The sequence below is a fragment of the Camelus ferus genome, chromosome 14 (assembly GCF_009834535.1).
Source record: "Camelus ferus isolate YT-003-E chromosome 14, BCGSAC_Cfer_1.0, whole genome shotgun sequence".
Lineage (NCBI taxonomy): Eukaryota > Metazoa > Chordata > Mammalia > Artiodactyla > Camelidae > Camelus > Camelus ferus.
This window is the reverse complement of record NC_045709.1, coordinates 28,260,138-28,267,912: the sequence shown is the minus strand read 5'-3', so window position 1 is coordinate 28,267,912 and position 7,775 is coordinate 28,260,138. Positions and strand designations below refer to the sequence as shown.

The 7,775-nt window shown below is 37.5% G+C and overlaps 1 protein-coding gene across 1 annotated transcript in view; it reads right to left on the bottom strand.

The window, feature by feature from the left end:
• The window catches only part of FAM155A (family with sequence similarity 155 member A), a 536,157-nt gene that overhangs the window by 467,316 nt on the left and 61,066 nt on the right, over positions 1-7,775 (bottom strand). The gene's annotated exons all lie outside the window — the stretch shown is intronic.

Genomic DNA, 7,775 nt, shown 5'->3' with positions numbered 1-7,775 from the left:
ATGGTGGATTTGCAACTTGCTTTTTACTTGTGGTAATACTGTAAATTTCTTCTTACCCAAGGAGAAAAATAATATTTTCTATGCTAATATTATTACACAAAAGATCTAATTTCATTTGTATATTTTTGGAACCAGAGATCTTTACAAAAAGAAAGTTTATTTTTAACTCAATGAATCTTTTCCACATTAATCATTCTAAGGCAAAACAACTCTCTGTAGGAGAGTGTATCTCCCTGGATCAGAGACTGTATTACATAAGCCTTAAGAGATTTAAAAATCAACCTCCAGGTGAAGAAACAGCCTGGGTAATTACTGAGGCTTTTTAAAATCTGATCTACATTTTGAATCTGCACAAACTTCAGTTCAGCTCACCCCCAACCACCACACGTAAATTCTACTCCTTTTCTAACTCCAGGTGCTACCTGAGTCTGTCCTCATCTGTTCCACCCTCACTCATGATATTACATGTTTAAATTGTGTTTTAAGCGTGTAATGTTTTGTATGTTCACTTTAATTTATCTGTTAACTCCCACTACTTGACAGAGGCACACATTTTCCAGTTGACTAGACCATGTCAGAAGGAGAGCCCATCCTTCAGTTCTTGACAGCACTTCATCCGGGAGCCTAATTTGGAGTTAGATGGCTCTGCTTTCTGCGTCTAAGAGCTCTGCTCTTTGACTTTAACTATGTGTTTACTTGAATGTTATATGCATTTGCTGTTATCATCACCTGGAGAATAAGTATACGTGTTTTAAACGTAATAATATCCTCACTGCCTAGCTCAGTAAAATCTGTTGAATAAATAAATGAACCAGACAACTGACTAATCTATGGTCATATTTGTGATTATTTTTCTGTACAAAACTGACTTCCTATGAAACAAATACTGTTTGTTTTTTTCTGTTTGGTTGGTTGGTTGGTTTTTGACTCCATAGTAGATGATAAAAATTGTAAAGAAGGCCGAGTTACATTTCTGTGGACCAATTTTATAAAGAAATCTTATGAAAACATCTTAACTTTTGGAGGTGAACTCACCCCTCCTCTACGCAGCACCCTAGCAGAGCTGAGCCCCTGGGAGGCCAGCAGGTCTGGTCTGGGTTATGAAAACCACGTCCACGCCACGCACCCTCCAATTAGGGTGAGCGACCGCGAGAACTCAGTCTCCCTCCGGGAGTCAGACACAGGTGACAGCCACAGACGGTGCACGAGACGACGCGCTACACGGTACATCAGGAAAATGTGTACATGTTAGGGTCTGCACACGTCTGTTTGTTTTAGGAAGTAGATTCCCGTGAAGACTTGGACTAATTAACTGCTGCCATGCTTAATCTGAGGGAGCCACCCCAAACAGAAACTGTGACTTTAAGCAACCAAACCAGGAGGTGAGGCTATGGAAATTGCATGCTGCTAGTAATCACTGAAATAGAAACTGTCCTGTGCAGTTATACAAAAATCTGCACAAATACCAGAAGAGCTGCTCCATTCTGTCAGTTCAGGGAGCGTTTCCCAGTAAATCACTGATTTTCTCTCCCTGTCTCCCCCCCACTCTCTCTCTTTATATATATAGAATAGAAAACTTCTCAGACTGTCTAAAAGTATCACAGATGAACCAGTCTAAGGCCTGCTCTGTCAATATTTAAAATGAAATTGGTAAGAGGTGTCACTCCACTGAGATGCAAAGAAGCATCTACAGTAACTGTTCTCCTAAACAGACTCGCTAGTGGTTTTACTCTGATGACAGTGGTTCAAAACCCACGGAAACAATGAATACTTTTCCTGGGTGGAATTCTAGAGACCACTGTATCCATCAGGACCTGACACAGGATAAAGGTGGAACTCAAATGGGATAATGTAGGGAGGCTTTATTTACAAAAGGACAACTGTGGGCAAGGTAAGATGGAAGGATACCACAAAGGGTAGTGCAAAAGCCAGGGGCTAGCTTTTCCCACAACCAACACCCAAAAAGATGAAGGGAAGGAGAAGACAAGAAGGAAAGAAATTCCAGAGAGGGTCTCCTCTGGAAGACAAAGACCTGTTGATGAGCCAGCTGCTGGAACGAGGCGCCATCAGAGGGTGGGAACTGAGGGGTGGATATCCTCACCACCGGCTCCCTCCCTCTCAGCTTCTCCCGAGGCAAGCACCTGCCTAACTCAGATGGTTAAGGAACTCAGTGAGGTAAAGCTTGGGGTAGATGTTCCAGGTCTGCCTCCCTCAGCAGAGTGGACAACGGTGGAAAGTGAACCTGGTGGGTCAAAGAGACGTATCCGCCATCTTTACCGTAGAGATAAGAACTGGACTCTAGACAGGTTAACAAATCTGTTTGGTAGAGAGACATCCTGGAACCTTCATACAATCATTTCACACAATTATTCTGTCTCCCAGTCTATGCTTACTCCTGACCAACACTGAAAATCCACTGAGCTTTAGACTATTAAGTACATTTAATGTTATTTCTTTACTATTATCTTAGACTGTCTTCACTATTTATTACTGAGGATTTAAACAATTCTTTCTATCAATTCTGTTGCATAACAGAAAATATTCTTATGCTGATGAGAAATCCGTTCATATGAATGCACACCAATTATTTTGACCAATCTGAAATTCTAGCCTTAAACTTTTCCAGTAACAGCCACTGCATATGGCAGAAAATATTATTGTCACAATTACATGGATGTGAATGTCTATGTAAGAGAACTTAGTCAAAATACAAACTTCATTAGAGGCTCAAAGGTATTGCAGACTTATACGAGTTTTGATTATGTCCTTTGTTCTCTTTATGATTCACAGTTTAAATGCCTTTAATTTTACAACCAATGTTACCAGATCTATGTTATGTGGCTCCTAGTAAAGCAATTAAAAACTACTGCCCCCCAAATTAAAAAAAAAAACCTAAAACCTACTGCCAATGTTTGTGTGCCTTATTAGGAGTTTTAGGGAATAGAATTCAGAGCTACCTCACTCTGTCTACTGTACTATATATAGTCCATCATTTATCCTAGTAAGTTGGTAAGTAAAATAAAGTATTTCCAAAGTTATTTCTTTAGAAAAAAATTACTGCCAGTCTGAACTCTCTCACAACCTAATAGCTCATGGATTAAGCAATAAGGCCACTCTTTTCTGAAAACTATATTGTATGCGGTTAAATCACTAATAAGTATGTCCCCTAATCAAATCTTCCCAGGTAATATAATTCTTTTTTGTTTTGAGACCTGGTGGCTTCATCTGCTACTATGATTCATGAAACCTTAACTCATATTTATAACCTTATCTCTCAGTTAGGTGCGTGTCTGCCAACCAGCTGTTGTCACTAACTATCCCACGCCCGCCTCAATGACAGTACATCCATGAGTCTGCCTCTGTTTGTTTAGCATGCCCAATGTAACTACCATTTAAATATTTGGGTAAATGTTTCAGATGCCATCTTTAGCATTTAAATGTTCCCCATCCTCCATATTCAGATCCTGACAATCCTACCTCATTTTTTGGTATTCCTCCATCTCGTCATCACTGCCTTAGCTGATCCTCATGGTTCCTCAGCTGATCACTGCAATGGTCTCCTAATTATTATCTTGGCTTCTAACTTTGCCCTCACCCATCGATTCTCCATATTTGGGCCTAAATGCCAGTTCTTAAAATGCCAACCTGCTCATGATGGTTTCTATTTTCAATCCTTATACTTGGGGCAATCATGATCTAGCCATACCTCTATTCTTCCTTCAACAGTGACTATCGGTTGACTCTTGTAGAAAGAATGCACTTCCCAGAATGTGTTATAATCACTAACTCCCTTCCTGAAATATCCCCCTCCCCTCCTTCATGTGGCAATCCCTACTGAACTTCCACATTCACTCTAGCCCTCTCCTCGTCCAGGGAGCCTTCCCTGATTGCCCCATCTGCATCCACTGTTCCTCCCATGTGATTCCACAGTACTTAGAGTACAGTTCCACATGGGAAAAGTTATTACTCAGTTCCGGTCCACTTGTCTATATCACCCTCTATAAGGTGAACTCCAGAGAACAGGTCTTATCTAGGGGATCACAGCATCTAATTTAGACTGGGACAGATATACCAATCAATAAATGCAATTTGATTACGTGGTTCTATTTTTCCATTTCTCTAAGGTGAGCATTTTGTCAAGTTGCTGAAGGAGAGAGGTGCTGGGAAAGTTTGTGAGGAAAAATTCAGAAATATATGATAAGCCTTGTTGAAAAGGCTGGCCTGGCGGTTGATTATAACAGAAAGCAAACATGTTTAGCCTAGTCAAGTTAATGGAACCTTAATTAGATTGAAGAGAAACCCGGCGTCTGCCACAATGGTGTTCTGACTAGAGGAAGGAAACTGTCTGGGGTGACAGAGGGAGCTCTTGTCAATGGAGTGGATTGAAACTTTGTCTCAACTGGACCAAGAGTAGAAATAAGAGTTAGAAAACGTAGTGAGATAAAAAGAAAAAAGTGAGTGTATGTATGTGTGTGTGTGGTATGTGTGGGTGTAATCACTGTCTAGAACATCAATGGAAAATCTGTACTGTCAACACTAGAATTGATTATGATGTAAGAATTGTTCCAACATATGTGTTAGGGTGTGAATTTAGGGTTAGTTAATGCCATATTAATACATCTATCAAACAAAATGGCTCCACCAAATATCATGCAAAATGCTATCTTGAATGTTTTACTTTATCTGTTTTTATAATTTTCCCAAACTACATTACTTAACAGCAAGCAGAGAGCAAGTAATACTTTATTCTGCTTCTACTATGAAGTAGGTTTGTGTCAAAATTTTAGTATTTGTATTCTTTAATCTCAGCTTCAAAGTTTCTGCCATTAACTAGTCATAAGTTTGAATCAGACTTAGTTATTCTGAATTGCAATTTCTATTGCAATTTTAGGTTATAAAGTCTCTCTCCCACCCACATAGCCTATTATAAATTCTGGTATCCAGACACAAATAAACCCACTTCAGCTTAACTACTTTCTTTAGTCTCTAAATTGACAATGAATCATCACAAGCTTTAAAAAAAAATCTGTCTTTAAAAGTTGCTTGAAATTGTCTGAAGAAAAAAAAAAAGATGAGCTTGAATATGAATTTCATTAACTCATCCTGTTCACTCTTATTTTTAAGCATGGTAACTAATACCTAAGCCATTCCAAACAGGTGTGAGAATCTTCATCTTTTAAAATATATCTGGAAAAAAAGAGTTACATATCTTCTGCAGGTAAATTATTCTCACAGTCATTTTATATTTAACCTACAGCCAATTTATATTTAACTTAAATCCACTGTACTATATCCATCTTATTTCTTGCTCAATGCCCTTATTTCCTGCTCACCTTAAATCCATCTTATTTCTTGTTCTGTGCCCTTAGAAATGAAGAACAGCTGCCTGTTAACCTTTCATTCCGTCTGAAAGCTCTTGGTTATGTTACTCTTTCAGCTTTTTTCCCAGTCTAAGCCACAGCTGTTTTCCTGTGAGCTCTTGACCTCTCCACTCTCGAATAACTGCTGTGTCCTTCTCTTTCCAGTTTATTTTGTCTGCTGGCCTCCTGAACTGGATAGAGACACACAGGATCTGAAAATGCTGATTATTATGAGAAAAATCCTTTGTTCCCTATTCAGAGTAGCATACTTTTTTTTGTTTCTTTATTTGCTTTTCATTGCTAATGTTAAATGGCTTAACACAAAATGTGTCAATATTTGTAAGACCATTTTTTCAAAACTTCACTCATCCACCAAAAAAAATTATCTTGCCATATTCCACAAGTATTTCTGGAATCTACATAATTAGGTTAAAAAATTCTCAATAGTCCATTTTCTACCAATGGGATATTAGAAAAAATGGAGACTCCATTACAGGATCATTTTAAGAATTTAAGATACCGTAAGGCAAACTTCCATCACAAATAATTATTTTTTTGTCACTGAATAATTATTTTTACTTATGCTCTTTGAGTTACAGTTTGAATGCTTGTACAATATACTCCTGCCTAAAGCTATGTTTAAATTGAACCAAAAAACGGGTTTATGTTCTTAAACAATAGGGAAAAATTCTGTCAAAACAGTTCTTTTAGCATTGAAGAGACAGGAAGATCTTTGGATGCATTCATTCCCAATCACCTGATTATTCAGAGATTATTCAGTGTGAACAAAAAGAAAAAACAAAATAAAGCAGAAGAGGTCAAGTGAACATGCACATTAATTTCACAAAGTGTTTATTTTCATACACAAATAACTGCAAAAAAAAAAAAAAAAAAGAGTGCACATTAAGCAAAGCAGGCAAAAATTAGCGAAGGTTCTGTTAGAGTCCTGCATTTGCAAGTCTTCCTCAGAGCACAAGGGTCATTATACCCCGTGCCAGTGTTTCTGGATAAAATAAACTACAGTCAGGTAATATTTAGGTCAATCTAATTTTCTCATTCTCAGGGAAAAAAGTCAGTTCACATCTTGTGAAAGGGGGGAAAAGTCACTGATGGAGGGAAGAAGAGAAAGGCTTTAACAAGGCTCATCGTTCACGTGCAGTGCACCCAGTCAGGCATCCTTTGGGAGAAGCCGCAGAGCAGCAAAGGGAGGCAAAGTCTCACTGCACGACTCGTCCACCCCTCCTACTCTAAGGCTTTCCCCTAGGGCACCTCATCTCTAGCCTTTGGCCAAGCTGAGGTTTAAAATGCTGGAAGTGACTTTTATTTTTCTGTATGAAGCCTTTCTCCTCAAATAATCTCCATGTTTAGAAGGTAGAAGGCTATGTTCTTTAATGATTTCAATATTATCATTTTTATCTCAGCATAATGCTGTACACATAATGATTATTGTGATTATTCCTAATAATACTATACATCATAAAGCACTTTGCATTTTACACTTTGTAAACCCAAATTATCGTAAGTAAAAAATAGATGAGGACTTATCCATTTTCAGTGTTTCATTGACTGTAACATTCTCGAGTATAAAAGACATTTTTCTTCTGTAATTTTCATCTCAGTAGTCTTGTGCCATGTCCATACAAGTGAGGAAAAAGTCTCCACACAGGATTCTCCTACTCTGTAGGACTTTTTCCCCTTCTTCTCCCAACTCTCCCTCTCCCTTCTCCCTCGTCTTCCTCCTTCCTCTTCTTCTGTAGTCTTAAAAACCATTTTGTTTTTACACATTAAATTTCATACCAGACTGATGACCGCTAGACTCAAAAGTGTATAAATGTCAATATTGGTGTGTCTCTTACTGTATTCCTATGCCACCATTTTTTAAACATCAAATATTGATATTAAATCATTTTTTACATCAAAATATGTTTTAAGGTTAATGTAAGGTAACCTTTGTGTGTGGTAATTATGTAGACTAATAATTATCCTTAACAATATCTCCCTCTTAAAATTTAAAGTCATGATTATTGGATTCCTTTTATTTATGTTATGTACCTTATTTTTTTCAACTTTTTGATCACTATAATAAATTCGGTGAACTTTTTAGTCACATCAAATGGTATCCAATTTGTCAACATTCATCTTTCCCTGGCCTGGGATTGCAGAGTTATATTTCTTAGATTTAAATTTTTTCTAGCCTAGTATAATTTTTATTTAGTGTTTGCCTGTATTCAAGAATTTTCTTTGATATTACTACTTTCCATATCTTCTCTTTATTTTCATATGAACAAATGCCTGAGGTATGTTTAATCTCAATTTTCACTAAGATGTTGCTATTTACCAGCTCTACTTATATTTTCTGTGAAAGCTGTATTTCTCCCAGGAAGTTTTAATAAGCTCAGAATGTTTTAAGCTCTA